The sequence below is a fragment of the Emys orbicularis genome, chromosome 2 (genome assembly GCF_028017835.1).
Source record: "Emys orbicularis isolate rEmyOrb1 chromosome 2, rEmyOrb1.hap1, whole genome shotgun sequence".
Lineage (NCBI taxonomy): Eukaryota > Metazoa > Chordata > Testudines > Emydidae > Emys > Emys orbicularis.
The window spans coordinates 35,974,152-35,988,561 of record NC_088684.1 but is presented as its reverse complement, the minus strand read 5'-3'; the positions used below and the strand labels follow the sequence as shown (position 1 = coordinate 35,988,561).

Below are 14,410 nucleotides of genomic sequence, written 5' to 3'. Positions count from 1 at the left end.
GTTTTTATTTCCCTTTTTATAGATGGGCACTATATTTGCCCTTTTCCAGTCTTCTGGAATCTCTCCCGTCTCCCAAGATCTGGAACTGGAGCTTTGAAAACTATCATAAGAGTACGTTTACTTCAGTATACTATGCATTATTGTCACATTGCAGGGACTAAAATAATGTTAAAGTTCATTTGTCACATTCAGAGGTAGAGAACATCTTTCCTCTATTTTCATACATACAATATGAAATTAATCCATGTGTTATATGACCCAAAGACTGGCGGCATATCCCAAGTTGTTCAATAGCACATGGCACTTAATAATTATGGTCAGACTGGGTTTGAACCATATGTAGTGAAAGTTAAGTGATTTTTTTTGTAATTCACTAAGCTATAGTAGAAACATTAGCTTAGAATCCAGATTTGTAAATTTAAGGCAATGAGACGAGAGTTGAGAACTCTCTTTGATGCACTTCATAACCGGCAGATGCAGGAAAGTTATATTCAAATAATCAATTTGCATTAGTGAGCTGTATCTATTCTAATTGGATTTTGTAGAGGTTTCTCAGCATTATTAGAAGGCTATACACGAATGCTGGCTCAGAATGCTGATAAGTATCTGGCATTTGTTAAATCTGCAAAATACTTTTTTAGAAAGTAACAATTGCCAGAGAGTTCATTCAGCAAAAAAGCCATTTTAATTTACAAAATGCTTGTCTTCTTTTGTTCCCAAAATGGATGTATTTTGAGAATTTAACAGTAATATAGTTTTATTAAAATATTATTTTCATTTATGATTTTAATTTTTTTAACATATTGTTTTGCTTGCTGGTGTTGGAAGGTACCTACAAAAATATACATCACCACGAGATATCACAAAGATAAGAGCTATAATCGTAAATGCTGTTTTCAGTCTGTTCTATCTACTATCGGTATAGTCTTGGGTCCTCTTTCATTGTCTGGGTTTGGTTCTTATTTATGTGACTGCATGTAGTCCCATAATGGGGTCTAGGTAAAATTATGGCTTTCCATTTTCCAGTTTTCAGAGTGGTAGTTAGTCTGTATCAGCAAAAACAATGAGGAGTCCTTGTGGGACCTTAGAGACTAACAAATTTATTTGGGCATAAGCTTTTGTGGGCTAAAACCCACTTCATCAGATGTATGGAGTGGAAAATACAGTAGCAGGTATATATACACAGTACATGAAAAGATGGGAGTTGCTTTACCAAGTGGGGGGTCAGTGCTAACGAGACAATTCAATTAAAGTGGAAGTAGGCTATTCTCAACAGTAGAATACCAAGGGAGGAAAAATCACTTTTGTAGTTGTAATGAGGGTGGCCCATTTCAAACAGTTGATAAGAAGGTGTGAGTAACAGTAGGGGGAAATTAGTATGGGGAAATTAGTTTTTGTAATGACCCATCCACTCCCAGTCTTTATTCAGGCCTAATTTGATGGTGTCCAGTTTGCAAATTAATTCCAGTTGATACCAGCGGTTAACTGAAATTTCTTTCATTTACCTTAACCAATGCTCCAACACTAGAGTTGATTTCCAGCACAATGATATTGTGCAGGGCCGGCTCCAGGCACCAGCGAAGGAAGTAGGTGCCTGGGGCGGCCAATAGAAAGGGGCGGCAGTCTGTCCATTGTTGCGGTGGCACGTCCAGGTCTGTGGCGGCAATTCAGTGGCGGGTCCTTCAGTCCCTAGCTTCCTCTTCAGCGGCACTTCGGCGCAGCTCAATCAGGTTTCTCTTTTTTTTTCTTTTTCTTTTTTCTTCGCCACTTGGGGCAGCAAAAAAACTGGAGCCGGCCCTGATTGTGGGTAACGATTTCAAAAACATTACTTGATTCAGGAGCCCAAGTCCCATGGAAATCAGTGGGACTTTGGCTCCTAAGTCACTTAGGCACTTAAAAAAAAAGTTTCCATGTGTGCCGTACAGGATATACCACTTACGAAATAAGACCTTTTTTCTGCTTTGATCTCTAACCCGGGGACAGTACTGTAGTAGTTAGTCTGATCCTTTTACCAGTGACCATATGTGTCGCTATGACCACATTCTTCCAAAATTCTTGAATTAATGGCTGTCCGCAGCAGGTGTTGCTATAAATCCTAGCCCCCTCAGTAACACTTGGCAGGGTGCTATTCTTTATTTTTAATTTAAAAAAAAAGAAGCAAATTTTGATTTCCATTTTACTCGGGGAAATCTGAAGTAATTCTACTGACTTCAGTGGCGCTATTCCAGATTGACACTGGTGACATTTAGATCAATATACTCTGGCTCATAAAATATTAAATATTAAAAAATGACAAGAATTTTGCTACACCAATGTTACTGCTAATGCACACAGAAAATTGCAACCTGATAGTGGCTAGGCAGATGGCAGGTAGTGATCACTGCTAACTAGCAAATGGCTTGTCTGTACGGAGAGTTAGTGCTCAGCAAGCTAGGGTGTAACTCTCCAGCACTCTAACCTGCCACGCACTAACCTGTCTCCTTGGTACAGCAAACTTCTAGTTCCACAGTATGTTTTGACTTGCAGCTGTTTGGAACAGCAGTAGGTCATAGAGCATTACGGAACTTCTAGTGCGTGGTAGAAAGGTCCACATGGAAACTAAGGCTACGTCCTCACTGTGGGGGGGGTGGGTCGATTTAAGATACGCAAATTCAGCTACGCGAATAGTGTAGCTGAATTTGACATATCCGAGCCGACTTACCCCGCTGTGAGGACGGCGGCAAATCGACCTCCGCGGCTCCCCCGTCGACGGCACTTACTTCTACCTGCGCTGGTGGAGTACAAGCGTCGATTCGGGGATCGATTGTCGCGTCCCAACGAGACGCGATAATTCGATCCCCGAGAGATCGATTTCTACCCGCCGATTCAGGTGGGTAGTGTAAACGTAGCCTTAGTGCATGGCAGACTGGTGTCCTGTAGATTTACACTCCAGCTTGCCGAGAACTAACCCTCTATATAGATGAGCCCTAAGAATTGAGCGCATCCTATTAAATTTGTTACCCTGTCTCTGTGACCCACTTGTTTGTCTTGTCCACCTGTTATGTCTTGTCATTTAGACTGTATGCTATTGGGGCAGAACTGGACTTTATTATGTCTTTGTAGAGTGTCTAGCACAATGGGGCCTTGCCTTGTTGTGGCCTTTAGGCTTTATCACAATATAAATATTGAATAATGACAATAAATGCATTCCTAACCCAGCTGAAGCTCATGGGGCATTGTGCAACCCTTTAAAATACAATCAATTTACAATATAATACAATAATATGAAAACTAATTAAAATGCAAATAACATGGCAAATAATGCATTTGTGCAAGTGTTAAAATTGTTCAGCTGCATACACAGATGCACATGTACAAGTGGAGGCTGGAGGTTGAAAATGTATCTATACCTGAAGTGCATCAGCGACACGTCTCTCTTTTTTTCCTGTCACCTCCTTTTGGTTGCACTGCAGGGAACAACCTAAATTATATTTGAAAGATTTTGTACAAACTATCAGTGCTTTTGAAATTCAGCTTGCATGTCAATTTGGGGTTTAGACACTTAATATAAACTATGTGTTGGTGCATTGTATGAGGGCTTGGGAGCGAGGAGACAAGCAAATAAACCCAATTAAAGAATATCTTCTAACATTAAGTATGTAGGTAGCTAAAATAGGGCAATTTATAGACATTCTCTTCCATTCTGACAGTCTCTTTTAGAAAAAACACAGATTTGGAGCTAGGTAGCGGTGGGTTTTTCTTTAGTGATGTCAGCAGATAGCACAGTGCAGTTCTCAAAAACACTTTATAAGTATTTTACCATTTTGTAGTTTAGCCTAATATCAAATGTATTACGGTAGCATTTTTAAAAAGGATAAATATCTGTGGGGGGATAATTTAGTGCCAGAAGCATGAAGTTTGAACACCTCAGCTCTTTTGAACCAAAGGATCAATCCTCAGCAAGGTCGATTCAGCGCATTATCCTTTTGAATCAGCTAAAAGGAGTGCCATGCAATTTACTGTATGGAGGTCTTTGAAAGAAACCTTAATAAACTGAGTACCTGTCTGCTGTGTAGAGATATTTGCAATTCCATGGCACTTTTCACAAGAGTAGAGGTTTTCCCAACTGTACATGGCCAAATTTCCCCCTGTCCTCATTGTTGTGTTGTAGAACAGTTGGTTCCATTATTTCTTTGATATCTATAACTGAGCTGTCAAAAACAACGAGGAGTCCTTGTGGCACCTTAGAAACTAACAAATTTATTTGGGCATAAGCTTTTGTGGGCTAGAACCCACTTCATTAGATGCATGGAGTGGAAGATACAGGAGCAGGTATAAATACATGAAAAGATGTTATTTGCCTTACCAAGTGTGAGGTCAGTCTAACGAGACAATTCAATTGACAGCAGGATAGCAAGGGAGGAAAAATAATTTTTGAAGTGATTGGGTCATTACAAAACCTAAACCTAATTTCCCCAGTACTAATTTCCCCCTACTGTTACGCACACCTTCTTGTCAACTGTCTGAAATGGGCCACTCTCATTACCACTTCAAAAGTTATTTTTCCTCCCTTGGTATCCTGGACTCCGCGTTGTTTTTGCTCATACAGACTAACATGGCTACCACTCTGAAACCTGAGCTGTCAAAGTTCACTGCATTGGCTGAATATCATGGAAATATAGTCAGTCTATTTTTATTCTCTGTGTGATAATCAGATCCCTACATTTAGTTCAAAATGACAGTCAAAAATGTCTGATTTCTGCTTGAGGAGTTATATTAATTGTTGCCTGGCTTGATTTTATTTCTACATGAATGACCTCAGAAAGAGTAAATGCAGCTGTCATATGTGTTATGTGCTGAGTTTTTAGACCTGAAATTGACCTCTTTGAGAAGAGCACCTATACCTTATACAAGAATTTATGTATAACAAGATATAGAACATTATAATTTATACATGGTTTATATAGTATAGAACATTTAATAAACCATTCAGTACATTATATAAAAACTCTAAGGCACTTACCTCAACATTTCAATCGTAAATGCTTAAAGCATTTTGTATGATGTTTCCTGCTACAAATTCCACTTCTATTCAATTATTCTAAACTATTAATGCATTTTTCAGGCACTTTGTGTCTGAGATCTTTTCAGACCAGTCTGTCATATACGGCATGCTATACTGAAAGACATTATTAGAGACAAGGTAGGTGAGGTAACATCTTTTATTGGACCAACTACCTCACCCACAAGGCTACAACGACACTATATACATTATTAGATATAGACATACATTTCCTTAGCTATAGGCCTGATTCTGTAGGGTGCCTTCAGTGGGAGCTGAGAGTGCTCAGCATATTGCACAGGATTGAGCCCAGATATGTGAACACAAAGGGCCAGATACACACCAGCTGGTCTATCACTAGGGCTCCTAGATGCTATGGTAATACAAATAATAATAACTGTTAGTGTTTACACGTATCAATTTTTCTCATCCCAGAATTCTGAAATGTCAAAATTAGGCATCTTACATATTCCGGAGATTATTTATGCAGCAAAGTGCATTGTATCTTTATAAACTGTAGTGCTGATCTAAGAAAAAGGGGTAGTTTCCCTTTAACTTACATGAAATCTAGGGTGGCAAATTTAATCTTAAAACTGCCAGGGTTTGTTTAAATGAAACTGAAATTCTTTGGGGAGCATTTTAAATCTACATAATGTTTGTGCGATAATGATTGTGTGGTGTAACCTTTAAATTAACAGATATATGTGTGAAGATATGTACCTGCCATCTGCTTAGTGGCTTCACATTTGAAGATGCGACAGTGTATTAATTATTCCACCTAAAGGCTATAATGTTTGGATGGAACAACTTATTTTCATGATGTCTGATGATTCTGAAAATGCCCCCTTTTGCCCAAACCATATACCCTGTGGTGACCACTCAGTTCCAACCAGTAGCCGTGTGGATTTGATGCACAATTCTATTTAGAGTGGGAAGGGTTTCTATAGATTCCAAGTTATACATTTCAGTAAAAAAAATACTTCATTTTGGTGGGAATCTAATGGTAGAATTTGGTTGCAAACTATTATACCTTTAAACACAGAGCTCTTTAGCCATATTGTGCTCCTATTAATCTTGGTGTAAATGCAGAGTAACTCCATTGACTTCAATAGGGCTACTCTGGATTACACCAGAGTAACTGAGAGCATACCTTTGTCCTTGACTATATTAAATATACAGAAATACTTTAAAAATAATTGTCAGTGATCTTACAGCAGCAACCGAATCAACAAACGTCAGAGTTAAACTTTCAAATCACCTTTAAGTTCAGGAACACAATGAGATATGATACTACACCTAGACTTCATAATGCTTAACTCTGTTCAGAAGTTATTTGTGGTGTACTGCATATGGGAGGTTTGAAACAAAAAATAATGGTGCTTGCCATATGCTACTTTTACATTTCAGTACCCATAATCCTTTTCTAGCTCAGTAGTTTCAAACCTGTGGTAGTGTCTGACTTCTGAGAGCAAATTGATTGCCAGAATAGTGTAAGACTTTCCCCACATGCCATATAGCCTCATTCTTTACACTTCTGTTTTGTTAATGCTGTTTAAAAGCAGATTTTTAATGGAAATGGACCTTTAATTTTAGAGGATCTGATCCAAAGTCCATTCAAGTTAATGAGATTCCTCCCACTGACTTCAGTGGTCATTGGACCTTCGATAGATACCCTGCCTTAGGATACTATACTGCTGCACATTACTATCGTATCTGAGACTTTCCATGTAAAATCTGTGCAATAGTGAAGTCCGTAATGGACTTAATGGAGTTTCTGGCACTTCAACCTTTTCAGGGTTAAAACTCTGCTTAGGGGAGGGCTTGTGATTTTTTATTTGATTAATTAACATTTACTGGGGGTTTATTTAGGTTGATTTGTATCAGGATTTTTTTGTTTGTTTTGGGTGGGAAGGGTTGTTCGTGTATTGGTTGGTTGGAGATCTTGAGCAGAAGAAGGGGGTGTCAGTATTGTGAGTGCCACTCTTAAGGTGAAAAGTCCTTTTGGGAACCAGGCTGCAAGATGCTTCCAGGACTCAGCTCCTATAGTGATGAGTGCAGTATAAGTACCTAAATAGAACAGAACAACAATTGTAAAATCTATAAAATAAAACTAAAATTTGGGATTCTGTCAGTTAAAAATTAAGTTGGTAGGAAAAACTGATGAATATTGGATGGGTCCTGATCTACACTGGCAGCTTTATAAACTCCAGTTCTTGTAGTCAGTGAGTTAATGGATGCCTTTTTATATTAAGGTGACACTTTAGAGAACTGAACTCTGGAGGTGAAATCCACCCCCCATGTGCAGACAGTCCTATGTGCCATACAAGGCCCTTCGTGCTTTCAGCCCCACATTAACGCCCCAGTCCTGCATCTGATTCCACACTATGGATTTCTGCACCCACATGGAGTCCCAATGAAGTCAGTGGGTAAAAAGTTAAGGGCTAATAGTGTGAAACACTCCTATGAGGTCCTGAATGCCCTCACTACCCACTGAAGTCAATGCAGACACTTTACAAGATTGAGCCCTAAGTGAAATTTGCAGTAGCACTGAAGGGCTGTGCAAAGTCCTATACACCAAAAGAAATCTCAGGGCCATTTGATGGCTAGTCAGTAAAGCAATGCACTCTATAGTACAACGTATCCAACACACATTATTTGTCATATAAAGAAAAACAGACCATTTCATTATGCATAAAGGTGCCTGAAATAGAGTTGCTTCCATGATTAGCATTTAGAGGACTTTTAAGTTTCTAAAGGTGATGTCAAAATTAGGGCATAGACTTTCACATTCAAATGTCTCATTTAAGTGCTGACAACCAGATTCTCCAAAAGCTTTCAATGCTTTATGACAGTGCATTTTTCTTAACTTGGAAAATGGCTGCGATGGCTGACTGAACATGAACTCCAGCAAAAAAATTATCAGCAAACCTTGTATGTTTTTTCTTGATAGACATTACAGTACTTATCTTAGTCGGAAGCAGGGTGTGGTACCTACATTATTTTGTTTTCTGTGTCTTCTTTTTCTTGCCATATTGTTTCTATTTGTTATTTTCTTATGCAACTTGTAACAGCATTATACTGGGATCTGTTTCTGTGGCCAACTACTGTCAGAAATACCAGCATATAGATCAGAAAGAGCTTTTCCACAGTATAATTAAATAATGCCAGCAGACTGCTGCATTAACACAGCTACAATAACTCTATGCAGCATGCATCACAGGCTACTATCAAGTCAACATTTTTAGACAGCTTCTGCCATTTATGAAGTGAAGTCTGAATTATGGGTGGAGACAAGTCATGTCTCATAAAGACATGGTTTCAGGAACCAAATTCAATTATACTGTAGTAATCTAATATGTGTTGGATCCCTACAGTGTGGAATACATGCAGTTATAAAGAAATAAATAGGAATTTTTATTTTGTGAATTCCGTCAGTTTATTTTTTATTTGAGGGCTCTGAGAGGTTATAGAATACTTTAGACTATCTGGATTCATGTGCTAAGTAAGAAGGGTGGACAAGGATAGAATGAAGTGAATGGATAGGCTGTGTGAATTTTCAGTTCTTTAAAATCACTAAATATTATCTATATATTTATTTATATTGTTTAGTGTACGTTTTTTCTCAAATATATTTCTTTTTAAAAAGGTATGTGCTTTGATTTCTATGCACCTTCTTTTCTCATCCTTACTGAAAACATTATGAATTAACATATTTTGTTGATCTCCTCCCCAGTTTTCAAATTGTCCTGTGATCTTCAAGGTGCAATATTATTTTAATCAAAACAGCATTACTTTAACTGACTTAAATTAAGTATTCTGATCTGGTTCATAAGCCTTAATTAATTACTGTTGAACTATATAGAGTGTGCTAATGCATGGATAGACCATTCACATGGTCTAATTATACAGAGTGTGACTTACCCTACTTCGTAGTTTCATTATAAACACCAGAAGGAAATGGTGAGGATATTTTATTTAAATAAGACAAAAAGCCTTCAAGTTTTGCAAATGTTAAAATAATCCATAGGGATTTTTTTTCAAAGCTCCTTGATGGTCATTAAGGTATAATAAAGGAGGGAGGGTCATGTGCAGAGCTAGTAATTCTGCTGTGTTGTTTTTTTAAAATCTGAACATCTAGCACGTACTTGGATCTTAAAATGTCTAATTTAGAGATTTCTTTTTGTTGTTGCCCTTTGTTTTTTTTTTCATAAAGAAAGATCAACTATTTTAATTATTTTTCCATCTTAGGTTTTTGAGATTTTTGTTTTGTTTACATCTCTCAAAAGTTCACCTTTAGAGGTTGAGACTTATGTGTTCAAAAGAGAAGCAGGGAAGATCATTTTGAGATCTTCAAATAATTGCTGGTTCAATCATTCATTAATCAGGATTTTCAGATTATAATTATCAGGGCTAAAGTAATCCATTAACTGCAGTAGACTTAGGCTTGGTCTACACTTACCCCCCAAGTCGAAGTAAGGTACGCAAATTCAGCTACGTGAATAACATAGCTGAATTCGACATACCTTACTTCGAACTTACCGTGGTTCAGACGCGGTCCACACGCGGCAGGCAGGCTCCCCCGTCGACTTCGCGGTACTCCTCTCGTCTAGCTGGAGTACCGCAGTCGACGGGGATCACTTCCTGGTTCGATTTATCGCGTCCACACCAGACGCGATAAATCAAACTCGGAACTTCGATCCGCAGCCGTCGAACTACCCGGTAAGTGTAGACTAGCCCTAACACTTGCGATGAAGTTGATCCTCAAAGTAGGAAATGCATGAGAATCAAGAGAATGGAAATCAACTATTGTCAGTTGTATAACAGCAAAAATATTTAAGGGTTGATATCAAATTACTAAACACTGGATGCTCAGAAAATATCAAAAAATACTGAAAAAAGAATGGTGCTAGAAAAATGACATCAAACTAATTGCTATGCAATTACTCAAGGAATACTAAGGGAGAAGTCCTTGTATTGGGAAAGTATATGGAGACAGGAGGACCGTAGCTAACCACTGAAGGCTAATCCTGTACCTAATGTACCTTTAATTTGTCATTTTAAAATTTATTTATTTACTAATTCAAGATTAGTCTATTAAATGTATATAATTTTCTAAACAGCATTTTTAAGTCAATAGACATTTTATATCTCAGTAAAAACAAAACTTTGTAGCTTACTGTGACATACTTTAAAACATCAAACATGTATGGATCCATACAGAAAAAAAGTCAAAACTAAATGTGTTTGAGGGATAAAAATCACAGTTGTTTAAAGTAGGAATCATCTTAGGTTCACAGCGAACAGAGAGCTATATCCATTACTCTTTCTACTACATACATAAACCAGTATATAATTATTGCACTTTAGGTCTCAGAGGTGCCAGGCATCTCCAATTCCCACTGGTCATCTCTGAAAATCAGATCATCAATGCATAGTAGTGACAGCTGTGGGTGCTCAGAACTTCTAAAAATTAGACCATATATATCTCATATTCGGCATTTCCTTTACTGAATGTAAATTTGAGGACTAAAATAAGTGCACAATATAGTCCATATGATATGGCATGTGGAATGCCTTTTATAAAGTTTTTGCAATTCCAGGTTTTTGAGATCCTGGTCTGGAAAATGTTGTAATGGCTTCAGCACAACATTCTCCTCTGGGATATGAAAAACTCCTTTTCTGGAGCTCTTTGAGATTCAGAATAGTCCTTTGACAGTGTTTCCAAAATACATTTATTCCATGCAAATTCCAATGGCAGTGTAGTGCAGGGTCTTAAGGAATCTAGTTTTGGGTGGTCCACTGTTTTATTCTCTTGGTCTAGCTGAGCTTAAAAGTCACATTTAGGAAGATAACAATTTTATTCTGAAATTATCAATTGATTTGATATGATATTATGAAAAGAAATGTGAGTCATAGGATATTCAGAACCACACAATCTTTCATTTGACCAGTTAGAAAAAAACACTTAGTCTGTCACTCCAAATACAAATGAAACACACTATCAAATAGCACACACTGGAACTCTGACTTCACAAAATCCTTTGCGGAGTTCCAACGTAAAGTTATCAAAGAAAGCTTTTACATTTTGTCCAGTGATAATCAGTATTCATATATTGGAAGAATTTGGTCAGTGTTTTTGACTTCTATTATGAATGTTCTGCCATTCATTGCTTTCAGTGGTATGACCGGCACTATTTTCCTCAGACTAAAATCTAAAGGAAAGTCTTCAGTGGTGTGAGTCACTGTGGATGCTGTTAGATTCAGTTCACATCAAACACTATTCCACACAATGTGGGCAACATTTTATGGACTCTTTGTGTGAGAGACTGTTTTTTCTCTTTCTAATGTAAGAATTTGTTTACATCTCAGTAAACATGATATTGAATGTAAATAGGCTACAGGCAAAATCTAGCTGTTCCTACATTTAGCTGTGTTTATAATTAAAACAATAATACCACAGATAATGTTTTTTTCCAGTGAATATTTTTTAGTCCTTTGTTCTAACATTCAAGAATAAGGCTTCCCATATTCTCTTTTTGTTTTCCTATTAGCTTATTATATCAGTCTGTGAACCCCCTTCCAGACCTTTATCAAATGGTTTCTTTATGGTAAGAAACAAATGCTTTTCTCCTTCTGTAACTGCATTGGCAGTCTGAAGACACTCAAGATAATCTGCCGAGGTCTGGGCCTACTGCAGCAGATTTGGCCTTGCTGCCCCTCTGTCCCAAATTTTAGTGAATGGCACTGTGACCTGGCACATAAATCCACTCAAATTTGGCCTAGCTGCCTCTCTGTCTTGGAGGGAACTGGGCCAACTCTGCTGCTCTGAGCGGCTTCCCAGAAATCTGATGCCCTAGGCAATTGTCTAGTTTGCCTATAGTCAGACCAGCCCCTGCTGCTTAGTGAAGGCTGAGGCTGGAATGACAAACAGGTTACAGGGCAAAACTCAGTTAAAACATATATATAATGAGGCCTCGACTGTGTCTATAAGATCCATGCATAGATGGGACCCTCCTGCATGTGGAAAGAGGCTCTTTACATATGGAAGGGGACTTGGCCTCCTCTATAATACTACAACATCTCCTCCTGACAAACCCCGTAGAGGATGTTCCATGAGTGTTGGGTCCTATGCCATGGAAAATGTGTGGAGGTGGGGCAGGCCAGGGGTGGAGTTACATTGAACTTTCTCAAGTCCCAGAGGGCTTAGGCATAATTTTCTTTCTCATATAACAGTATTATCTAGGCAGCTATATCTTCTATGTAGATGAAACTGGAGGCAACCATAGTCAAGAGAAATCTTTCATATTGTAGCTCCAATGGAACCCCACTGCCAGGGAGACAGGTAGGGAAATGTTGAGGGGTATAGACAGTGTGGGGGAAGCACAGATGGTTTCCTAAAATCTGCAAAGTGTGTGGAGTAGGCTCCCACAGAAGACGAAAGGTTTTGCGATGGCTTCCCTAATGGGATAATTTGGAAGGATTTTAGAAGCGGGTGGAGGGAAGCTTCCTTGCAGAGATTTCCTCTCCCAGACCTCCTCCCAGTGGTTTTAAGCATGGGAAGGGTGGATGTGGTCCAAAGTAAGGAAGCTTAATAGTTTGTCCCAGAACTACATGGGATCTGTCCTGGGTCTGGTTCTATTCAATATCTTCATAAATGATTTGGGTAATGGCATAGAGAGTACTCTTATAAAGCTTACAGACAATACCAAGTTGGGAGCAGGTTGCAAGCACTTTGGAGGACAGGATTAAAATTCAAAAGGATCTTGAGAAACTGGAGAAATGGTCTGAAATAAATAGGATGAAATTAAATATGGACAATACAAAGTACTACAGGAATAATCAATAGCAGGGGATGGATCATTTGATGATTGCCTATTCTGTTCATTCCCTCTGAAGCACCTGGCCTTGGATGCTGTCGGAAGACAGGATACTGGGCTAGATGGACCTTTGGTCTGACCCAGTATGGCCATTCTTATGTTCCTGAGCACAAATACAAAACGGGAAATTACTGCCTAGGAAGGAGATCTGGGGTTATAGTGAATCACAAACTAAATATGAGTCAACAACGTAATACTGTTGCAAAAAAACCCAATCATTCCGGGATGTATTAACAGGAATGTTGTAGGCAAGACACTAGAAGTAATTCTTCTACTCTGTTGAGCACTCGTAGGGCCTCAACTGGAGTATTGTGTCCAGTTCTGGGCATCACATTTTGGGAAAGATGTGGACAAATTGCCAAAAGTCCAGCAGAGAGCAGCAAAAATTATTAAAGGTGTAGAAAACTTGACCTACAAGGAAAGCTTGAAAAAATTGTGTTAAATATTTTCAGTTCAGTACAAGCACTAGTTATAATCTTTCCAACTCCATCTCTTCTGTGAGATGGAGATAATAATTACTGGTAAATATTAATAATATACCCATTTCACAGAAGAGGAAATTTGTTCATAGAGAAGACACAAAATTTGTCCATGGCACACAGTAAGGGCTTGGCTACACTTGCGAGTTAGAGCACAATAAAAGAACCCCATGTGCACTAGCTCACTCCCCGTCCACACTGGCAAGACACGTAGAGCACTCTGACTCCGCGGCTACAGCGCTACTGGTACTCCACCTCGGCAAGAGGAATAACGTTTGCTGTGCCTTGGCTACAATGCCCAGGCATCAGTGTGAACGAGGTGTTGCGTTATTGCTCTCTGATCGACCTCCGGAAACGTCCTATAATGCCATTAAGTCAAGTGGCCACTCTTGTCATTGTTTTGAACTCCTGTAGGAATGCGGAAATGCCCTTTCAAAGTTCCGTTTCTGACAGCCGGTATGCAAGCCGTTACTGTGGAATGCTGTGTGTGAGCGAGAGAGGCGGGCGGGGAGGGCAAGGTCTGCTGCTGTCTGAACTTACAAGACAGCATGCTGACATGCTCTCAGCCCCCCAAAAACCCACTCTTTCTCCCCCAACATACACACAACACACTCCCTGCCACACTCCACCCTCCCTCCCCCCATTTGAAAAGCACGTTGCAGCCACTTGCATGCTGGGATAGCTGCCCATAATGCACCACTCCCAATGCCGCTGCAAGTGCCGCAATGTGGCCACGCCAGTGTGCTTGAAGCTGTCAATGTAGACAGATTGCAGTGCTTTCCCTACTGCGCTCTACAAAGGCTGGTTTAACTCAAAGCGCTCTACATCTGCAAGTGTAGCCATGCCCTACGTCAGGGCTAGAACCCGTATTAGAACTCTGGAATTCTTATCTCACAACTCCATACTCTGTCCAGTAGCTTATATTGTCTTTTTTTTTGTGTGTGTGTGTGTGTGTGTAATACAAAAGGTGTGCTACAAATTTCCTGAAAATGCTTTAGGGAAAATGGCAGAAA

The 14,410-nt window shown here is 39.0% G+C and overlaps 1 protein-coding gene across 39 annotated transcripts in view; it reads left to right on the top strand.

Annotated features, from left to right (window-relative positions):
• RIMS2 (regulating synaptic membrane exocytosis 2) overlaps nt 1–14,410 on the top strand; it is a 765,985-nt gene that overhangs the window by 733,007 nt on the left and 18,568 nt on the right. The gene's annotated exons all lie outside the window — the stretch shown is intronic.